The sequence below is a fragment of the Saccopteryx bilineata genome, chromosome 12 (assembly GCF_036850765.1).
Source record: "Saccopteryx bilineata isolate mSacBil1 chromosome 12, mSacBil1_pri_phased_curated, whole genome shotgun sequence".
Lineage (NCBI taxonomy): Eukaryota > Metazoa > Chordata > Mammalia > Chiroptera > Emballonuridae > Saccopteryx > Saccopteryx bilineata.
In genome coordinates, this window is record NC_089501.1 from 37,859,597 (window position 1) to 37,883,885 (window position 24,289).

A 24,289-nucleotide genomic window follows, 5' to 3' on the forward strand; every position below is an offset into this window, starting at 1 on the left:
GGGATTTCCATTTGCCTGTCTCCCCTTCCCACCACCCCTCAACTAGGACTTTGTATAGACTAAAGCATGGATTGGTTCATTGGTGGAAACTAGGCTATTCGTCCACCACTTTAAAATTTGTCTTAAACATATATATCACTGAAAGCACACAGACAGGCAACCCTAAACTCCACTGAAACGCAACTATAAGCAGAAGTGAACTGCAGACTTAATGGGTGTTGCAACAAAAATACCCCTTCTGGATTTGACAGCTCCCAGTCACTCAGGCCGAGAGCAACACGCAGGGCGTGCGCCTCCACAGCTACTGTGGTATCTTCTGAATCACTGCCATTACCCAAGAAAACCCCAGGAAGTGGTTTGATTGAGTAGTTGGACCAGTGCATAGGTATCAGCTGATGTCTCTCACACGTAGGCACAAGCCGGTAACAATGGGGACACTGTGAAACCAGGAGTAACCCTCTCTTATCTTCAGTAGTTCGGGAAATCATTTCTAACCCAGTGACTACATAACTTGGGAACAAGTCAAATGGTTAATTATTCACTGAGAGCTTAGTAATTAATCTGTTTTAGACCAAGTACTGTAGGCCCCGAACAGCATAAGGATGCCCGACGTCTGGAACAATGAGTCTTTGGAACTACTTCGGGAAAGCAGCAATCTTTCCTAAACATTTATGACCGACAACCAAGAACAAAGGCTAAGTGCAGGCAGCCACCAGCAAAAACTAATTAAACTGAACAGTGATTTCATAAAAACCTTTCAAACTCACTTTATTTTAAAATATAAATCAATGCCATCTTTTTCTGTTCAGGCAAATGGCTGGTGAAAATCACAGCACAACTTGGTAATAGGATAGCAGCTGCTGGTGAGTTTGGGGGCTCGCAAGCTGGTGAGCTCACCAGGGAGAAAACCAGAGTCAGTACCCATTTAAACGCTCTTCTCATCTTAACCTAAAAACGAAAGGAAAAAGTCCACGTAATCTTACCAGACCAAATCTAAGGAGATACTGTGATTAGCTTAAAAACAGAGGTCTGAATTGAACACTTACCTTTATCCTACAATTGAGGTAAACCCTTGTATGGCCAGTTTTGGAGACTGAATTAAGATCTCAGGCAGTATTGGGTTTCTTAGAGTACATATATTTCGCATTTGACATTGCTCAATGTATTATTCTAAAGGTTCCCGCCCTTTTTAATTAAAACACCCTGAATCCACTGTCTACACTCCCAGGCACCCCAACCTCTATAGCTATTCATTCTCCAGGGGGTCTAACAAGGTCAGCAGCAGCCACAGGACACAACTTCTCTACCATCCCTCTTGGCAGGGTCCCCAACAGAAAGAATTTGCCGTGTCAATCCTGACTCATTACATAGCATGCCTTTTTTCCAGACACCACACGGCTGGGGCGGAGGCGCGAGGCTGCCGCACAGAACACAGAACTAGAGTGCGCTGCCGGCAAAACCCGGCACTCCAGCCGACAAGTGCTCTCCAAGACCTCCCCGGAGAAGTGGCCACAACCTTTTGGGAAATCCTTTGCATCTCTTGACTAGAAGAAAATAAAAAAGGCTGTTGACCCTAAACAAGGTATTTATAAAAGCAGAGGTTTTTTTTCTCATCTCTTCTTTTCCAAAAAAATGGATGTCTTGAAAACAAGCTGTTTATGCCAAAAAAGAGCAAATTCTAAGATAGACCAAGAATTAATCCTATCACTGGCATTACTTAGAATGACAATACTATTAGCCAATAATTGATGTACACCATGATTACCATGATCACTAAGTGCCTTTCATATAATATATATATATATATATACATACACACACACACACACACACACACACACACACACACTGTAAGTGCATTTGACAGAATGCTCTGAAAACAATTAATCCATGAGTGGAATATCTGCTGACTCTTCATTTTGAGCACACGTTTCCCAGCCACTTTGGAATGAGAAGAAATTAGCATCGTGTACACCGATTTAATCACGGTCACGCACAGCACTGGTTCACACATTAAGTGGAGAAACAAGCCCATGATTCCTAACAACACTAGCTGGTCCTATCTTAGCCCATAGAAATTTTAAGAACAGTTTCTAACAGGGTAATTCATCAACATGTTTATAAACAGAATAGATGAGGTGTTCCCTAGCTCCTGATTCCTTTTTTTTTTTTTTTAAAGCTGACCAGTCATTCTTCTACTCCTATAGGAAGTGAGTAACATCCTCCTGAGATATCAGGGATCTGACCAACAGCGGGGGAGGGGAGAAGAAGAAGGAGCACACTCGCACCAATCCCTAAGCAGTTAGTATGACTGCTGCTTGGAACGGGAAGGACAGACTGTGCTTAAATTTACCCACTACAAATGGTTCCCCTCCACTCAGCCATTTGCTATTAAAAGAACCAAGCTGTTCTGAAGATAAGCAGGAAGAGGATATTGAAAATGTGTAGGCGGGATATTTTCATAGAGCTTCTCTAAATTCCAAATACCTGAACAAACTGATCCAAATTAAAAACACAACTTGAGCTTTAACCTGAGTTAATAATAATAATAATAAAAAAGTCCATTTATTTCTCTTTTCAATTATCCATGAGTATATTTTTATAGAGAACCTTTCTGGTAAGATTGCTTACAACTGTTTGCAGCAAACAAACAAGTTGCTGCAAGTCATCCAAAATCTAAATTTTCATTTTTTTTTATATTTCCCCCTCCATTTCAGGCGTAATAAAGGCATACTTAGTTGGTTGTTTTTTAAAAATCTATTTTGTCCCATGTAGATTAGTAAAGCAGCCCAAACATTCTTATTGCTCTGAAATCAGTGTTTTTAGAAGACACAACAACAGTCTTATTTTGAGTCACAAGGCATGTCCTGGGTGTGCCCTATATGCTAGCACCACAATAGTTGCCATGGAGATTCAAAAGTGTTATAACTATAAACCAATTATGACCCCATGCTTAGGAGCTAACCATACCTTAAGACAGGCAAGGCATGTACTATACATAAAACAATAACATTCCTCCCTGGGGGGTACGGAGAAAAGTCAGAGAAAGGAAAACCCTTAAATGTGGCTGGAACGGAAAAGAGAAAGGAAGAGAGAGAGTAAAGGCCTAAAGACCTGAATACACATGTAAACATGGCCCATTTGCAGGACATTAAGGTTAACTGGACTCCACCAGAGAGCTGGAGACATGATAAGAATTCAAATGATCTGGGTCGGGCAGGTTCAGAGGACACCTGTCCTACTAACTTTGTCTTCTAGATAAGGAAACCAGGCTCCCGGTGGTGAGTGAGTCAACAAGTACTTCCCAGTGTCTGCTGCATACTATTTACTAAGCAGTGAGATGTGGAGGTCAGTTGCAAAATGCCACTGACCTTAGGGAGTCCATAGTGGGAGAGAAAGACAATAAAATAAAAAACCCAGATAAACAATGACATTGTTCACTTTAGGTTCTGATAAGTTCTGTCAGGAAATGAATGTGATATAAAGCAAACTGGAGACAGACAAAAATACTGCTCAAACTTGGGTCACAGATGGCCTGTTCAAAGAGGTGAGATTTTATTGAAGACATGAATACAGAGAAGAAACCATACCTGAGACGTGGGTTCAGAGCATTCCAAGCAGGAAAACAGTAAATGCAAGCCCAAGAGAGAAACAACTTAGCAAGTTTAAGGAACAGAGTGTAGGCCAGGATGGCTGAGCCTAACAGGGAATGGGGAGTTTGGAGGGAGCTGTGCTCAGAGAGGCAGAGTCCTGCAGGCCTGGTGAATGGCTTGCATTTTATTCTAAGAGTAATGCAAGTCCATGGGAGAAATTTCAGCAAGGAAAGACAGTACCTAATTTATACTTACTATGCTATTCTGGAGACTGTGGAGTCAGGGAGACTCGTTAAGAGTCTTTGCAACAGACTAGGTCAGATGCTGAGGCCCTGGACTTAGTCTCTGGCAGCGGAGGCAGCAGGAAGGCCTCTCATTCTGCTTTGTTCTGGAGAGAGCACTGCAGCACTTTCTTGGATCTAATGGAAGGCCCGAGGGAAGGAAACAAAGTCTAGAATTTTTGCCTGAGCAATGGGGAGCGTGGTGGTTCTATTTACTGAAACGGGGAGCAGTGCTGAAACAGAAGAGCATCGATATTCCCCTCTGACTACCTCACCTTTGATATATCCCTCAAACAGCCATGTGCTCATATTGAAGAAGTATTTAGGTTGGGAACCTAGGAGAAGTTCCATTCATGGATACAAAACTGAAAAGTATCAGCATATAGATCAGGGGTCCCCAAACTACGGCCCGCGGGCCACATGCGGCCCCCTGAGGCCATTTATCCGGCCCCCACCACACTTCCGGAAGGGGCACCTCTTTCATTGGTGGTCAGTGAGAGGAGCATAGTTCCCATTGAAATACTGGTCAGTTTGTTGATTTAAATTTACTTGTTCTTTATTTTAAATATTGTATTTGTTCCCGTTTTGTTTTTTTACTTTAAAATAAGATATGTGCAGTGTGCATAGGGATTTGTTCATAGGTTTTTTTTTTATAGTCCGGCCCTCCAACGATCTGAGGGACAGTGAATTGGCCCCCTGTGTAAAAAGTTTGGGGACCCCTGATATAGATGATACTTGAAACCATGAGATTACTCACATCTGCTAGAAGAAGAAAAGATTTAGGGAGGAGCCCTGGGGGACCACAGCGCAGGGAGAAGACCAGCCAAGGGGACTGAGAAGGCAAGGTGGGAGAAAGGCCTGGCAGGTGAAGCATCGTGGATGCTGGGAGAACTAAACATTTCATTCAGGCGTGATGGTCACTATTCCACATGCTGTTAAGAGTTGAAACTACAAAGGCAAAGTATAACAGCTGGCTTTGGCACAATTTATTGGAGGTGAGGAACATGAGACCCTTAATAGAGACATGTCCATTGGAGGAATCTTGATACAGTGATGTTTCCAGGCCAAACAATCTCCAAACAAGTCTCCACATTCCACTTCTGGTACTGTTTTGTTTGTTTGTTTTCAATTTTTATTTTTTTTAACTTTAAGCTGCTTCTCATCCTGTGGACAATAAAGATCCCCTGAGAATTTTGAACAGGAAAGAGGGGTGCTGAGAGAAAGTTACTATAAAATTAATCTGATAGTACTGTAGAAAATCAATTCAAGGCAGAAGCAGCCATGGTCTACAGCGGCAGGGCCATGGAAGCCCACGTTTGTGGGGGTGGGGAGGGGTGGAGGGAATTGGGCCTTCGGGGAAGCTCTAATGAGCACACAGCACCAGAATGAGCTAGAGTGCCTTTAAACTGAGTGCCACTGACACCAAGAGTCTTCAACAGGCTGGAGAAAATAATGTGCTGAAATACCAAAAGCCTAAGTAAGCACTTTTGAAAAACCCTATTACAAGAGATGTTACATGACATCTTTATTTTTAAAGATGGCATAAAGGTAGCTACAAAAATATCAACTTTCTATTCCTTTTATTATCATATATCACAAGCAGGCTTCCTCTGTTATTGTTAATACTTTGAATAAAAAAGAAGCTAGTCTTCCTAACCATCTTTTACCTTAGTGTACAGCCCAACATGTGCACTAACAATCTCATGAAATCCAAATATGTCTATTTTTAATCAAGAATGTCCTCTTTAATTATTCATTTTTTATTAGCTGGCCAGCTAATTGTAACTAAGACCCAACGTGAGATCACAAGACAATTCAGTATTTCTAATGAGCACCCCAATAAATATTTTTGATTACTTAGAAGATAAATAGTACAATATTGACAGTTCAAAATTGAAATCCCATTTCAGAAACAGTTCCATTTAAAGTTATCTAGAATTTACATATCTGTCTCCCTAAAATGCTTTATAACCAAAATCTAAAATGTATCTCATTCCAATATATTGTAATTACATTTTTTATAAAATTAGAGAAATTAATGGGGAAAAAACCCAGAGTTTGGCAGTTGAGTCCTTCATATTCCTACCCTAAACGTTTACTAACCTTTTTATTCCAAGACATGAAAGGCACTAGAAAAATTAAGAGACACGTATCTCAGCATCTTGAGAAACTAGGCTATTGTCCCCAGGGTGAATGTACCCTTGCAAAGAGGTGAAAAACAGTAAGATTATAAAATACTAGATTTATTTTTACAAAAATAGTATTTCAACTATTCTTCCTTAGTTTTGCTCCTTAGAAAGATGCACCTGTTAATCGTGGAAATCTAACTTTAAGGGTGTGGAGTCACAATGCCCAAACAGATGCTGGGATATTTTTGTGTGTTTGTGGCTTAAAGTGGAGCCAGCGAGGCAATGCAGCACACTTGCACTGCATTGTTGAACTAATCTCCATGCACATACTCCTTCATCAATTTCTATAGGAGTAGAGACGATTCCTGATATTCTAAACAATTGTCAGGCATGCTTTTCATACCACTTAAACTTCTGATGCAGTAAATTGTCACCAAAACCTCTTGTCAAAATCCAAATCACACTGGCTTCAGTACAATGAGAAAACGATGGAAACAGAGTGTGCTCTAACATCATGTCAACACAGAGTCATTAATCATTGCATTGCTAACAAATGTTCCTGATTTTAACCTGTAGTTCAAAGCACAGCTGTACAGCCTTCTGTATACAATACTTTCCAGAACACGGCCTGTCTAAATGGTAGTAAATCTATACGTTCATTAAGGTAACAAATGAGAATATATTTTTGAACAAGTCTTCAGACCATTAATTCCTCTAGGGTGAATATTCAAAGCATGTTTCAGAGGTGCACCTTATTGGAGAGAGCAGTTGGAGGAGGAAGAGATGGCCCTGTCGGTGGTCAAATGCTATTCTATAAACCAATGCAAAGTCAGTGACAACCTTCCCCAAGTTCCAAATGAGACAAACAGGCACTGAGGATGACATCAGGGAAATACAGAGGGTTTTCTGTGTCACCCCAGATGTCCTGGCAGGAGACAGACTTTCCCAATCTAAGGAAAAATCTGCCAGGAAATGTGTCTCAGTTGACAGCTCTAGATCACAGCTCCCGAGCAGTGATAATATGGAGACTGCAGGGGCGCTAAGCGGCCTCTCTGCTACCCTGCTAGAACTGAAGGCACACCACCTCGTCATCCTAATTACAGAAATCAGAGGGTTAGAATGGAGCTGGGGCTCCACAGGCAAGGTGAGGCCATGGTGTGCTACAAAGCACCCTCATCTTGAACTCAGAAGACCTGATTTCTATTCCCGGCTCAGCCATTCATATATTGTGTGGCCCTGGGCATGTCATTTAACCTTGTCTGATCCTCTGTTATGTCACTTATAAACTTGGGAGGAGAACAACATTTGTCCTGTCCACCAAACCGGTACTGTCCACTGACAATATGTACATAAAAGCCCTTGGTAAACTATGAAGTCTTAAGAAAATGGAGATTTCTCATTTTAGGTAGGAGCACATCCTTTAAGGTATAGGCAATGGGTAGCCAGGGAGGCTTTTAGATCTTCACAGTAACTTATTAAAAATAATATTTTAAGAAGATGAGCTCTGCAGTGGGCTGAGGCATTGATCACAGGTAGAGTAAGTTGAGTCAGAAACACCATCTAAAAGGCTGTGTAGTAGAAAACAAGTGTGATAGCAAAACTGTTCTAGAGCAGTATTAGTGGAAATGTACAGTAATGGATTTTTTTGGAAGAATGTGAATATTGAGCATAATAGTAATAGTAATATTAAGTGCTAGAGCTTAATATTACATGAGCTAGCATTAGAATCACCTCAATCACTCGATCTTTTCAAGCCCTCCACCAACATCCCAAATGGAATCCCATTACCTTCCTGCACCTTTTCTTTCTCCCCTCTCTCAAACACAGATCTCTACTAGCTAATACCAGACTCCTTTCTCCGAGGGTTTTTCACTTCCTCACAGCTGCTGAGGGGGTTCTTTGCCCTCGTGTTGACTTCTGGTCCTTTAATCCGTCCCCTCCCAGGCCACTCACAGCACTTCTGTTTTGGCAACCATAGATCACACAGACGTGCCACTAACACCCTCACCAACCTTCTACAGTCTCTCCTCACGACCTTCCACCTGTCCTTCCCAGTCCCCTCTCCAAACAGGTGGCTCTCTCATTCTCCTGGTTTACAATGCAATACCAGCAGAAATCACTCAATAGTGTCACCTGGATCCCAATCTCTGTACCCACAGAAGCTAACACAGGGCCTGGCTTATAAAAAAAAAAGCCTCAATATATATTGAATGAGTAAAATGAATAGGATTTGGGAGTTCTATAATCCCTCTACCCTATTACTGTACCTTCCTTTGCTCCCACCTACTCCCTCACTGCTCCTCTTTATTTGATTCCATTTTTCTTTCTGTCCCCAAAATAAGAATATTTCCCAGAGTTCTAAACTGAGCTCTTTTATATTCCCCTTTTGTTCTTTCTTCTACAGAGATCAGTTCCCACCCACAAACACAGTAGAATGTTGAGATATTTGAGACACTTATTCTCACTAGGTTCCCAGATTCAACATTTCTGCCAAGATTCCCACAACTTGAACACTGCTCCAGGAGGTAAAGCATCACCAAAAAAAAAAAAAGAAAAAGAAAAAGAAAAAGAAAAGATTTCAATGAGAAGGAACAAAGGTCAGAGAGGAACTGGACCCTCCCAGTGGGGACAACTGAGCCTCAAGTGGAACTGACAGGCAAGCCTTTGCCACTAGACACAGTCACCAACGTGTCCTACATTAATGACAAAGAAGCCTCTTTTCTCAGGGATCATTACTTGCCTTTAAAGTACAGGTTTCCTGAGGCCTGAGTGCTTTATACCTCTGGAGGCATTTGGTGCCCTTCCTTTAAGACAATCTTCCACATAAAAGAGAAAGGTTTGCTTCAGCACTTCCTTACAAATGGGAAAACTGACCCACTCCACTGAGACCCTAGCTCAAACCTGCCCCCTTCGCCTACTTGGCTGTGTGACTCGAAGTCTCCAGACAAAGTTCAGTCTACAGTTGGGCTCTATCTTGATTCCTGTCACCCATCAATGCCCAAGCACAAATCAAAGCCACGACCATACCCACAAGGGTCCTCCTATCCCTCTCTGGACAGAGCACCTACATAAAATCAAATGCCCCAATGGTTTTGCCTTTCTTTCATCTGTCTTGTTTGGAACACCCATTCCGTGAACCACGGGGGTTCAAACCTTAACCATCCTTAATGCCTCTTGTGCTCAGGTAGGTTCAAGCACGAGACATACATTATTTTCTTCCCATACTAGATTCACGTTTCTTGAAGGCAAAGGTTTTTATCCTACGCTTGATGGTTTAAAAGGCATAGATTCTTCCTGATGATTGGTAATGTATATTCCTGGTCTTTCCTAAACCTATTCCCTCAGCAGGAAGATAAATTCTTTATTGGATTATACTATGAGGTGTTGTAAATACCTTTCCACTCATATAAACCTAATCCAAGTAACAGAAGGAAACAATTTTCAGTGTGGCCTTACCTAGTTCTCACAGGAGTCAGGCTGCGATTTAATAGAAAATAAGGCACTTGTGGGCAATTAGTTATTTAAATATCTATAAATTTCCATGTCAGGAATTTTTAAATGTCCAGTAAAAAAAATCTAAAGTTGTGAAAGGGGGGAAACTTCTGAAATGAGATTCTGCAGCAGGTGAATATTGAGAGAATGAGTGCAGCTAATCCCCGCACCTGTTTGAGGCAGAGCAAGAATTCCCCTACACGTGTTCCTACAGGATTTCCCAGCACATCCTTTAGTTTTCAGGCAAGTGGATAGAATCATCCAACATGAGTAACTTAAAGAATCCCTTTGACAAAAATTCTTAGACCTGACTTCCATTTATTCAAAAATATGGCATCTGAGGTTCATTCTTTTATAGAGAATAGAGTTTTTTCTACACTTAGTGAAAAGACTAGGATAAATATTTCATTAGAAATACATTTATCTCCACCATCTGTTGTCTACACAGTGATTTGTGTCCATTTCTGAGTTCCCAGGCCCTGCTTCATAGGAACACTACCCTGAGGACTCAAATGATGACATCTGATTATAGAAATCTGAGGACCTCACAGTGGATCCACGCATCAGTCACTAAGGGACGCTTGCCAACATCTGTCACAGGAAGATTATGACAATGCATTCAAAGCTGCAAACATTGCCCTAACTAATGAACAGAGTTTTGTTATCATGATGGGGGAATGCTGGAAGACTGGGCCAGAGTCACCACCTTCTGTCCTGACATAATATACATGAGGTCCAAGCCTCCCAGCTTCTAAGCCCTCAGCAGATAAGTTCCGACAGGGAGAGCTTATGTCTTAGCCACTGTCAATGCGAGACGTAATTCTGAGTATGAAGCCCAACAGTTCATGGTCCTTCATCTGCAAAATGATGACCATGAAATAGAAAGCTACTTAAAACTTGAATAACCACTAAGGAGAATTACAAAACTAAGGAATTTCCTTCAGTGCTGTCAACATACTAATTATATAGTGAGAAATGGAAGAATCATTTAGCAAATGACGTATTTTTAACCTCTCCCAGAATAAACTTTATAAGTGCGGCATTCAATTGTTCTGACATTGTCATTTAGGCATTGTCTTAACTGTAGGAAATTTGGAGGGTTTATTTCTTTCCTTACGTGATCCTGGAGCCATGTACATATATGAAGGTAAAACTAAGAATCAAACCACGTCAATGTTTTAGGTGCTTTTTGGTGTTGGCCCTGCAACATAATAGTAACCTTAGTGAAGAAATCACATATCAACCAGGAAACCCCATCAGCAGCACTGACCAAAGCCAATACACCAATCACTCTCACTGCCTTCAAACAACCTGATCATCCATAAGTAATAACAGTGTCTCCACGGAAACCAGATACACAGTAGAATATGTTCCCAGTGAAGGATTGCTTTAACAAAAAAACCTCACTTCAAAACAGCACTTTGCACTAACCTATCATCAGCTATCACGCCTTTGGGATTTCACAGTTTTAAAGATTACAAAAAGCTCTGCGCATGGAGGGGGGGGGAGGAAGGTTTGGAAGAAGAGATTTGCATATGTAGTGATAAAAATACCTAAGCAGATTCCATGCTAAACTCTGCCAGAAAGAGAATAATTACTGTTGCCCATCAGCATGCAGACTTGAAATGATATTCTCTTCTGCAAACAGAAGCAATCGTCAGATTATCAAAATGAGGTTGTCCTGCCTAATTTCACACGCAATAAGTACAATGCAATCAACAGACAATCAGCTATTTCCCTCCCCCACGAACTATAATCTTTGGTGAAATATATATTTTAATGAAGAATACATAACCCTCCTACATGGTTGGGTTCTGCTCTCACACTCCTCCACAGGAAAACGAACGTTCATTTTAAAGAGAGGGAGAATTTTATAGCTTCTAATAACATCCTGTACAATGTAGGGCCAAAAAAAAAAGAACATTAGCATCTGCACTAACCTCTAAATGTATCTTTTTCACCTAATGTTGCTCTTATGAAAGTAAAGCTAGTTACCAATGGTTGAGTGGGCGGAGCAGTTCAATGAAATAAACATAAACAAGAGATATCATCAATATTTTAATGATTTCTTTCTAATTAGATGCATTATGAAGGCTTAATTTGTTCAACTTCCAATCACTCAAAACTCATGGAGCTCTGAATTTTAATCTTCCACAGATTTCAAATGATAATGTGCTTGTCATGAGTTGCTCATTCAAGAAGTGATTTTTTTCAAAGTTTTTTAGGTTTACAGTGGCGCTCATTTTCCTTTCTCTTCGAATCATCTTTTTTTTAAATGTCTAAAATTAAAGTAATATGACCAGACAGTTGGATAAATTTTTAGTATCTGGATAGCTAACTGAAAATGAGGCTATAAAACTAGGAATGTTATTGCCCACTCAGTGGAATTATAAAAAGTAAAGTAGATATGGAAAAAACTCTTTCTCTTCTAGGGCTGTTCTACCCCACATGGCACCTGTTCGGAAGTACTAGGCTCTGGTATATACCTCAGAATTTGGCTCCTAGGAGAAAAGCCATTAAGAAATGTGTTATAATGGCAAGTAACCTTAGGAATCTGTTACATTAAGGAGATATGCCTTTGTAATAAATAAATTAATTTTAAAAAGGATAGTAACCTATAAAGCGTCGACCTGGAAATGCTGAGGTCACCAGTTCGAAACCCTGGGCTTGCCTGGTCAAGGCACATAATGGGAGTTGATGCTTCCAGCTCCTCCCCCTTCTCTCTCTCTGTCTCTCTCTCCTCTCTCTCCCTCTCTGTCTCTCTCTCCTCTCTAAAAAATGGAAAAAAAGATACTAATGATGATCTTATAAAACAAAGAGAAAACAAAAAAGAATAGTAACCCAAATCAACAAATATTATATATCTATAATGAAAACAATCTTAAAAGATTAGAAAACCGATTTTGCCTAAATGCTTAAATGATGAAATTGCGTTACACTAAACGCACTATTTTCATCTTGTCTCATTGCCATTTAGAAAATAATCTCTAAAAGGATAGCCAGCAACCATGGGCAGATCAGAGTTGGTTTGATTCACATGTGGACCTTACTCCATCTACATAGAACTTGGTCTTTAACACAACAGAAGATCAAGAGCTACTTTTGCAAACAAAGTAACATCAAGGAAAGATAGAGCCAGTAGGATAAAAAACAGAAGGAGAAAGATGAGGAGAGGGAAAGACAGAAACTAGGAAAAAAGTTCAGGAGATGGACACTCTTATCTAAAAGCAATTGTAATCTGCTAAAATACTGGTGACTAAATCTCATCACTTCAGTCCAGGAACCTTATTCACCACGTGTAAGAAAGGAGGTGGAGAAAAGGAAGAAAACAAGAAACCATTTTTGTGAATTGCAGTGCACGTGAGTTCCAGTGCATTTCCATATATATATATGGAAATGATATATATGATATATATATATATATATATATATATATATATATATATATATATATATCAATGCACAGCTCTACTCCCCAAAGCCTGCCAAGTGAGTGCAGGTTAACTTTCTGAATCACCTCCAAACACATCCAAGTTCAAGGCAACAGTCGATTCCTATGCATCTCTAGGAATACTGGCGCACCTTTCCATTCAAACCCCTTACTTCTTCTATACATACTCAGAACAGTCCAATCGTCCATGAAGAAATCTAAATGATTTCAAAACCAAAACCTTAGCTAATTAAAGAGAACTCAGTGCCTCCACAGGCGACCCCACAGAGTCCCTGGGAGCCTCGGCGGCCAGTTTCTGCCTGCCCGCTTTCTCCGGTTCAGGAAACTCACGGTTCCCCACACACAGCCTCCAAGGGCTAAGGAGCCAGCGGAGCCAGAATTGCCGCTGTTCACAAAAGGAATTCCCCCTCCCTTCCCCTCCTTCTCCCTCCCCTTTCTTCACTTGTCCCTCCTCCCATCATCCGCGGGAGAAGAATATCACTCCGCTACCTGCCTGGATCAACACCGGGAGCCCCTGTCTTCAAGCATTCAGGGAATTTAACAGCCTGGAGATTCCTGTTGTCCGTTCGCTGAGGTCACAGATAAAGCTAAACAACAGCCGTGGTTCCCATCAATCATAAGTCACTCACTGATAGAATGTATGGTAGGAGACCTGATGTAAGCAAGTCACCAGAGAAAATACCCACTGATGACGCATATCCAGGCATAAAAATAGTTACAGGGCCCTCAAAGGGATTATTCAACAGCCTACATTTAGACTTTCTTACAAGAGACCTGAAGTTAACGTGCTGCAAGTTCAATGGCTGGAGAGAGTTGAAGTTGAAGTTTTTTCAACATACATAACCACAGAAAACTGGTTCAAATAAGCTCCTGCAATAAACAATCTGTTTATTATATTTTAACACAATTTTATAAGCATTTAACAGTACCACCAACTATCTTATAAAATGCCACATAATCTTTTAGGTATGTTCTCCTTCAAAGAATAATTCTTTTTTTTTTAAAGCATGCTCCCCAAACATTAATGCTTAATCAGTTGAAAGAAAAAAGAAAGTGGTTGTCTTAAAAATAAATGTTAGGAAAAGAACACAAATTGCAGTTCTGCACCTATATACTTTAAAAACATGTTTTTAAGAAGAGTCAAGCTTAAATATAAGTTTCACTAAAGAAATGGACATTCTGCATACTGTATTTGCAATTACATTTTTCCTGAATGGGTTTGATCATGTTTAGAAACTGATCACATTTATTAGCTACACCTACTATGGTATCTTACACATCAGAGGTATTATTTTTTGCCCCCCAAAAAGTAAATGAATCAATGAGATGTTATATGTAGATATTTTAATTGAGTAAGTGACAAGATGCTATTAAGACTGAATTCCTGTTTGTTTTTATGAGAAAGAAAATCACTTTTTACTAGTTTTCAAGTCTCTTTATCCTCCCATCTGTTCTCTTTATCCTCCCACTCAAACATATGCAGAGCTAACCTGAAGAGGAAGGTCTTTCGCATGACTTCCATATTAGAAAATGCTAGATTTTTGTACATGTTGATATTTGAATATCTAAAAATGCTCCCTCCCCAGTTTCTTTTAAGCAACTGTGCTGACCCAAATCAAGGCAACTGACTATAATAGAACTCAAAATTCTGCCTCTGAACTTGAACAACCTATTTGTTCATCTTAATTACCAATCCTTTCCTAATAGTGGATAGATCCCAGTTAATTATTAGCCACAGGACATGTCTCTGTGATAGAATTTATCTCAGTGCTTAATGACATTAAGTGTCCTGCCTACACAACTGGCAAAGACATATTAGCAATATTGCTATAACTTTAGACAAACTTAAGAGCTTTAGCAGGCGTCCCCAAACTACGGCACACGAGTGCATGCGGCCCCCTGAGGCCATTTATCCACCCCCCCCACACACACACCGCACTTCCCGAAGGGGCACCTCTTTCATTGGTGGTCAGTGAAAGGAACACAGTATCTGGCGGCCCTCCAACCCAACGGTCTGAGGGACAGTGAACTGGCCCCTTGTGTAAAAATTTGGGGACCCCTGGTAGAGGGTAGTTCTCCAGCAACAGTAACAAGATGACATTTTTATTCTGATTCTGGTAGCTTTCTACCTCGCTTTCCTCAAGTATATGATATAATAACAGGGCTATAAATACAGGTGAAAGTTATTATCTTTAGTACTAAGATTTTGCAAAGCACTGGCACTTCTCTCCTGTGTATACGTGTCAACAGTATGTGGCCTATTTTAAAGAATCAAAGTGGAAATGTTCACTGGTGCCCTCTAGTTGATCACTTCCAAGTAACTTTGAAGCGACGCACACGTACCGGCATCGCTTCTCTCATAAATACTGCAAAGCTCCTAATCATCAGCAGTTCAACAGTTAATTCCTGACATAAAACATGAGATAATAAAGCAAATTCAACCTACAGTCTAGCTTATTTCATAAGGTTTCATTATTCCTTTTTGAAAATGAAGAAGGGGAAAAAAATGAAGAAACAAGAGAAAAATTAAACATACAAGATAATGAGAGATATTTACATTTGCTAACGAAGAAAGAATACACTTAAAGTTAACTGAATCAGAAACAGAATGTTACATGAATTTCAGAGAAGCTCATGTTTTTAAATAGTTCAAAACTAGACAAGGCACCCAGCAATAATCAGGTTTCACCCTGCATCTTATATCTGACAGCTTTCTGTCATGGTGGTCAAGTCTGAATTGAGAATCCTCAAATAATTTTAAAACAACATCAATCTCCAAAGAAGGCACTATTTCAAATTGCATAGACATGACTCAACCCAGAGATGACAGATCGATTTTCATAAGATATTATTTCCATCAGCACTCCTGGTTTTAAAATTTAACACCTGTTAATTTTTCTATCAGCAAAACAGCTGATTTTTTTTTTTAGAAAATATAAAACTTCCTTACCCTATATTAGAACCTATGCTATCATTATAATTATTTAATCCTGTGAGACAATTTGCTGCTCTAACACAAACAAATCAATGCTTAAAATTATGAACTGCCAAAAAAAAAAAATTAAGGTTAGTGAACACTTATTAACTTTTGTTTGGGGTTTTGGTTTTTGTTTTGTTTTTTTGAAATGTCAAACAGTATAATTACTGGGTCCACTAAATTATGGCCAGATTATTTAATTATCTGGACAGAATGTGGGGGAGGGCATATACCAAAGAAAATGTAACAAAAAAACAAAATCTGCTTTATCAACATTAGGTTTTCTAGAAGCCATCTTTAAATTTATTCTTTACGTCAGTAATATAATATCATGATAATAAATGTTTTACAACCGTGACTATACGAAAAATATATCCCCAGTTCATTATCTTGTGTCTAGCTTGGGACAGATTCCTCATATTTAGACGCTAAGATTAGTTCTCCCTTTCAGTCTCAGTATTATATAAATTCTGTTTCAGTTTTAATTTTTTTAATTTAATCCATTAAATGTCTCATTGTTTCATTGTGGCAGATAAGATTGATTTCTGGCTATTTTATAGTTTGTGGTCAATGAAGTAATTATCTCCATCCTTTCCCACAAATGCAATTCACTTACATGAGAGCGCAAGCGTGCACACATACATTTATACAACTTTTCCTCATAGCTAATCTCCTTTAATGAGACCAAACTTTCACCGAATACCTAAAGATAAATACATGGAGTCATCCTTAACTGCTCTTTACTGTCAGGTCTCACCCCCAAAGCCTGACAATTTACCGAGTTGCCTCTATCTCCTGCCTCTCTCTTCTGTAGCTCCATCACCAGGACCTCAGTTTGGGCCTTCAACATTTCTTTGCTTAACTACAGTAATTATCTTAGATCCTCTTTTTCCTCCCAACAATGCTCTACATGACCCAAAATACATTTTAGAGAACATATATCTGACTGTGGCATTCATTGGATCAAACCCTTCCGTGGATCCTGGTTGCGTCAAACAATGTCAGAGATCATTTTATGCTATCATAATTGTTCATTACATGTCTGAACTCCCTGTTTGATTTGGAGTCCTCCAGGTCAGAGACTGTGCTGTGCTGACTGCGGCATCTCCAGCTCCCAGCAGAGCCAGTGCCTGGCACATAGATTGAGCAAAAGTGGACTGAATGATAGGACAACGCACTGACAATATTAACTCCCAGTGTTGTCCAACTAAACTAGATAGAAAGACAGCACAGTAGAACAGAAGAGCATTCTCTTTGAAATCAAAGTAAACTGCAATCAATACATAGCCCTATCATATCTCAGGACATCTCATAACCTCTCTGAGCCTTAGGTTCCCAATCTACAAAGCAGTGTGACTATAAGATGGAGTAACATGTACTGTGTGCCTGCTCCAATGGCTGGCACTTACTGAGGAGGTGCTCAACACACGGTGCTTATTATTATGTCTTAGATGGAAATGTACCGCAGAGAGTCTCATTTCCAATATGCAATTATATACACATATATCAGACTGCAAACTTATCTATGTCGGTCCTGTTGAACTAGACACGTACCTATATATCTGTGTCGCTCAATACAGTAACCACAGGAGCCGTATGTGGCTATTGACACTTAACATATGGCTAGTATGACTGAGGAACAGATTTATAAATTATGATTAAATTAAACATAAACAGGCCCATACGGTGGGGTGGGGGAGGCTGTCTTGCTGGGCAGTGAAGATTTATTTCAAATGCCTGTCTCTTCCACATCCTTCCAATTTGCAAGGTTCAAGTGTCATTGGCAATACTTGTTATGTTAAAGAAATCAGACATAAACAACCCATTCTATCCCAACAGATTTAGGCCTGGAAGTATGAGAAGCTCACGAGACAGGGTTGCAAGTAGAGTATTAAGATGGAATGGAAGATAAGATCAATGAAATAAGCTAATAAAGAATAGAGTGCACAGAACACAACTCCCAACACAACACAGAGATGCAGATTAGCATGGTCAGTACACATAGGGTTTGGGACCAGAAAAGCTGGTTGCAGATACTAGCCTTGCCATGCACATTCTGTGAGGTCTTAGGAAAATCCTTTTTTTTATATATATAAAATTTTATTAATTTTAATGGGGTGACATTAATAAATCAGGGTACATATGTTCAAAGAAAACATGTCCAGGAAAATCCTTTGACCATTCATCTTTCAAGTAATAATAATATTAATTATAACTCACAAATATTCTGTAATAATCAAATGAGATGTCAGACATATAAATATTAATGCAAGTGGTAAAACTGAGAAAGTTGCAAAATTAACATTTAAATCTCTGCCTTCTAAATTGTTACAGTAAATAAAGTCCCATAAATATGAGGTACCCTATGCATATGTCTTGACAATTTGGGTAAAAAGAAAGATTAATAATTATAGGGAAGGATTAATAATTACAAGGATGATTACACTTCCATTTGTAAACTATAATAAAAGGAGTTATTAATTCATTGCAATCATTATCTGTGGTATACAGTTTATATCTGACACCAAAGTCAGATAATGTTGAAATCTGCTTTTGAATTTGTGACCGTAATTATACCATATGTGTGATATGCAGAAGGTCTGTGACCCTTAACAATATGGTAATAACAGTTCACTTCTGTGTTTTACAAGTTCAAAAAGCACTTTCACATATATTCTTAAATTTATCTTCAGGACAACTCAAGGCAGGACAAGAATTCAATTTATTTTCCATTTTTCAGAAAGGTAAAGTAATAATAGAGTTAGGAGGTACAATTATCAGCTTAATAACTCTAAGTCTAGAAGTTTTACTATTATACTTCTGGGAATTTCACGGTGTTTCACATTTCCAGAAGAAAATCCAGATTTTTTGTTGATGGGCTCCCACAAAGAGAATTTTAACAAAATATTAGGTCTTACACTGTACATATATCCCATCATACATATATGTGTACATATAACAATAACAATATTAATGTATAATCTAATAGCTTTAAAAAGTGTTTTTATCCACAGTCACTTAGCAGATCCTTACAATTCTTTACAAAGAAGGGATGCCAGGGAGTACAACCCCCATTATAGATAAGGAAGTCGGGGCTCGGAAGGACCCGGCCTCTGGACCACATCTCTGCAGTGTGATGGAGAGCAGTGATGTGCGGACTTGGGCTGTGGGTCTGGATTCAGTCACCTAGTCTCTCCGGGTCCCACCTTCCTCCCAGAGAAAATGAGATTGTGAGTCACTCACAGATACCACCTACCTGGTAAAACCCTATTATTCGGTCACTCAGTTAGTTCAGTACTATCACGGAAACAAGGCCCCAGATGGTCTGTTTTTGCTGGTTCCTCATTCCCTCTCACACCATACTGCTTCTTCGGATATCTCACTGTTTTCTCACAATTGAACAAACTGGACCTAAGTAAGAAGATCATTTCATCGGTTTGTTTGTTGGCTTATCTTTACGAGCATTGGGCCCTGTTTTCTCTTGTTCCCTTGGCTTATGTACAGTCAGCAAGACAGACATGTGCAGGCACAAGGGGTCCGATGAAAAGGGTGTGTCCTCCCATGACCTTTCCTCACGGCACCACACTTTCACCTTGAGGATGAAAGGTACATGTTTGTTTTAATGGCTTTTTTTTTAAAATTTATTTATTTTAGAGAGGAGAGGGAGAGACAGAGAGAGACAGAGAGAGAGAAGGGGGGAGAAGCAGGAAGCATCAACTCCCATATGTGCCTTGACCAGGCAAGCCCAGGGTTTCGAACCGGTGACCTCAGCATTTCCAGGTTGACGCTTTATCCACTGCGCCACCACAAGTCAGGCCTGTTTTAATGGCTTTTGATGTTTTCCTTCTCCTTTTTTTTTTTTTTAGAGAGAGAGAAGCAGTCCAAAACTCACAGATGTTTGGGAAAACAGGCTCCAGCATCCAAGCCGAAAGACACAGTTAGAACTCCTTTATAGCAATTCAGGTGGTCCAACCAGAAGCCTTTCCACCCTGAAGAAGAGGGCAAATCCAGAAGTCCAAGCGCAGGGTACCTGGCTCCGGCGCACAAATCCACAGAGACCTCCTCTGCTGGCAGAGATAAAGCTCTTCCTACATCTCTGCTGAGGCAGGTGCCAAAGCAATAAGCAACCTGACCCCCTGAAGAGTCTTTGGAGCCTGGCCGTAACCTGAGCTGCTCTAGGTTATTTTTGCTGAGGGCTAGTGGTTCTTAAAGGGACTGTTAGCTAAGTGTACACATCCTGACACAGAAGGGCAGGTCAATGATAAAGACAATGTACAAAGACAAACGCAGTTTATCGAAAGTATACAATTAATAGATGAACAGATATGTGAGCAAATATCGATGGATCGTCATATCCTGTGATATAATATCGCTGGCTTAAAAAAAAATGGGAATGCTGAGTAACACAGAACCCCATTGATTTAAATGTAAATGAGAAGCAGGAGTCCCCAACGCCCTGTCCTCAGTGTGAGACTGCTACTTAAGAAGGGAGTGTGGAGTGGAGATTTGAGATGGTGATGGCTACCACAACTGTGCTCTACAGTTATTACCCCGTTTCAGCTCTCGCTACAAGCCTTACCAGTATAGCAATTGCACTGAACAAGGGACGTGGAGCTCTGTAAGGCTTCATAATACACTCAGATGTGACATGATGGGTACCTGCCAGGCCCCTTCCAATACTGTCAACCTGAATGGTGAAGATTCCGAAAGCAAATACTCACCCCATTCACAAAACAATTCTCGTGAAACAACTGGTCCTTTCATTCTCTGTCCCACATCCCTAAACTGGCCAGGGAGGAACAGGAATAATCGAGTAACTAGGAGAGTGGGATCTGGAGTCACAAGTAGCTAGGTTTGTACACCTGCTCCATCGCAAACTCTCTGGGTGACCTTAGGCAAGTTGAACACACTTCTGGAGCTTCAGTGGCAATGACTCAAATGCCTACCTCATCAGGATGTTTTGGAGATTAAATAAGATAATCATACATGTATTGTATCTAGAACAGGGCCTAGCACACGGAACCCTTCGGCTAAACAATCGCCATTATTAGCTGTATTCGTATTTCTATTTCGGCAAGCATGTAATTCAAGTTGCCTTGTAATTTGGCAACGTATAATCACAGGAAAAATAATGCATCTGCTAGCTGTCGGGCAGGTACTTTACAGACATGATCTCCTGTGCTCACACGTTTGCCTGGCAAGGCACTCTACTCCCTTCGCAGATGAGGGAACAGGCTCACAGAGGTTTAGTAACTTGCCAGAGTTACAACTAGTAAGTGACAGAGCGGGGATTTTAACTCAGGTCTGACTTCAAAGCCTATATTCCACCCACTCAACTGAGACATAGTCGGGAAACAGCATGGAGAGCAGTGGGAAGACTTCTCAGGTCTGGTTCCTATTCCGCTGCTCGTTAACTGGTCCCTCAGATCAGTTATCTAACTTCTCTGCCTCTTTGGCTTTCCAGTTATGTTATTTTGGGGGTGTTGGGGGAGAATCCTACTTCTGCAGCAAGTTGCCCATCCATTATTGTTCTACAGGTAATTCTAGAAAGAATAATAAATTTCTCTGTAAGCCTGTGAAAATTATATTATTCTAAGTGTTTATTTTGGGTTCATAGATCTTCAGAAATCCACAAGCCCTATATAATATAAATGATGAAAACAAAAACATACAAATGCCTAACATATGATAGTTCATAAAGCATCTTTGTAAATATTAGTCTATTTTATCAACCTACTCAGCAAGGTATGAGTTCCTGTTTCACAGGTGAAGAAACTGAAACATAGGTGAAGTCCATCGTCCACAGCCACAGAATTAGAGCACAGGAGAGTCAGCACTTAAATATCCAGGTTTTCTGGCCCTGGCTGGTTGGCTCAGCGGTAGAGCATCAGCCTGGCGTGCAGGGGACCTGGGTTCTATTCCCGGCCAGGGCACATAGGAGAAGCGCCCATTTGCTTCTCCACCCCCACCCCCTCCTGGAGATATATATATCTCCAGGTTTTCTGATATCTTTGTTCCATCCATTTTACTGTATCTTGCTCTGTAAACATCTCAGCATCTTTTCTTCTGTGAACTGCTATGCTCAGAAGTGTATCAAGTTATGATCTAGTAGTAGATCATAACTTGATCTACTGTCCTTCATAAATTGTCTTCTACTTGTGATGAAAATATGGTTTCAAGTGACTTCGGTGCTATTTCCCAACACAGCATAATATCCACCCAGAAAACGAAGTCAATAGGACAACTGTCCAAAGCTTAAGTATCCTGCCCATCATCGTGTGGCCCCAAGTGTTCTTACTGCACTTAGTAGTAGGTGTCCAATGGTTCAATTGACTGAGGCTCAACAGAACTATAATTAACAAACTCATATGCATGTCACTACTTCGAATAATCCTTTTTTTTTAATTTAGGTACTTTGAGAGAACTTGACAATGTAAGTTATATTTCAGGATAACATGTACTGAATGTTTACAGTGTGCAGTGCCCTATTCCAAGTGCTTCACATTTTCTAGTGTATTTATTCTTGGCAACAATTCTATGGATCAGCACTATTATTATGTCCCATTTACAGATGAGGAAACTGAGTCGCATTCATTTGCCCACGAGTAAAGAGTTAGTGGCAGAGCAATAATTTGAATCCAGGGGCTCTAGCATCTAGATCTCATTTGATATTCACAACAACCTTAGGCAGCAGTGGTAAATCATCTTGGAGACTGAAAGTTCACTGGCATGATCTGCTACTCGGTAAAAAAATAAAATAGTCCCATTATATTGTTTATAATAACAATCCTGTTCCATGACCAAAACTTATCACAAGTAGTACACTCATCATTTACAATTTAGCAGGGTGTTGAAAAAATAAAATCTACATTTTAATTCTAATACTTAGAGTTGAATTCATAGCCAGAGGTCTTAATGAATCTCTTCATGGATGGATTCTTTTCCTAATTTTATCAAATTTACTGGAATGAATTGGTTAATAAAATCATATAGATTTCAGATGTACTATTCTATAATACATCATCCATATACTATATTGTGTGTTCACCACCCCAAGTGAAGTCTCCCTCCCTCACCATTTATCCCCCTTAACCCTCTTCTATCTCCCTCCCCCTCTTTCCCTCTGGTAATCACCATATTGTTAGTGTCTATGAGTTTTCCGTAGTGGTTTTGGGGGGTTTTTTTTTGCTAAATCCCTTCACCTTTTGCACCCAATCTCTCAACCTTTTCCCCTCTGACAGCTGTCGGTCTGTTCTCTGTATCTATGAGTCTGTTTCTATTTTGTTAATTTATTTTGATCATTGTGTTTTTGATGTTTTTCCCATGGAATCTTGCCCACTTTACATTGTTTTTCATTTGTAATGTTAAAATTGTTGTGATTTTGAAGTTTGCCTTTTAAACCAAAGAAATTTGTAGGAATTTCTTTGGGACTTAAATTCTTGTCTTTTTTCTTTCCCTCATCCATTTTATTTTCTCTTAGTTTTTTTCTTTTCTGTTTTTCTACCTTGTTTCTTTGTCACAGTGGTGCCCAGAACTGCAGCCATCTTCCAAAACTTTGAGCTCTACTGTAAGTTCCTCGAAGTTGAGTCTATAGACAACCTACATCACCACCTTCAGGAATAGATCCTTAGATCTACATTTTCAGTAAGCTACCCAGGTGAATTTTATACCGACTGGGATAACTTATAGGATTTTCAACCTTCCAATTCCTATCAACTCTCCTTCTACAGAAGCTTTCTTCATTTACTAATGTGAATATGCCAGTTTTATGAAAACATAGACTTTACTCTTTAGACTTCTTATTTAAACCACATTTTCACCCAAGATTTTAAACACACTGTATTATTTATTTCAATGTGCAGAAATGAGAAAACACAACAAGTGTGTGTTGTAGCAAATGAGGACTCTGATCAAATTAAGACACCAAGTGTAATTGCTGAAAGGGACAGGCCCAACCTGCTTCAGCCAAGGTTGCTGATGCAACAGATTTCTATTCTTGTCATTTTAGTTTAGTTGAAAACCTACTATCTATGTTTACCTTTATTATCTAAAACCAATCTTATTGGACCAACTAAGAGCAAATGGCTGATAAAAAGACTTTATTGACTAACCATGTTAGAAATAAACTAAAACTTAAAATGCAACCTCTTTTGAAAAGTTATTTGGCTTAAGTATTTGATTATATTCCATAAAACCTTAGAGGGAAATCAGATCTATTTGGGTTGATATGACTGCCTACTTACATCAATCTTGTCACATCACTTAACCTGTCACATTCACACTCTCTTATTACCAGCCTCAAAGAGACACCCAGTTCCTCAACCCTTCCCTTCCGATATTTCACTCTCTTCTTACTCCTCGTCCTG

The 24,289-nt window shown here is 39.7% G+C and overlaps 1 protein-coding gene across 9 annotated transcripts in view; it reads right to left on the reverse strand.

Annotated features, from left to right (window-relative positions):
• HIVEP2 (HIVEP zinc finger 2) overlaps nucleotides 1–24,289 on the reverse strand; it is a 191,939-nt gene that overhangs the window by 118,082 nt on the left and 49,568 nt on the right. Inside the window, exon 1 of one of the 9 annotated variants that reach the window (XM_066248566.1) lies at nucleotides 13,436–13,455. The exons of the other annotated variants lie outside the window; for them this stretch is intronic. The gene's annotated coding sequence lies outside the window, so the exon portion shown is untranslated. Of the gene's footprint in view, nucleotides 1–13,435; nucleotides 13,456–24,289 lie in introns of those variants that run through there. 9 annotated transcript variants of the gene reach the window in all.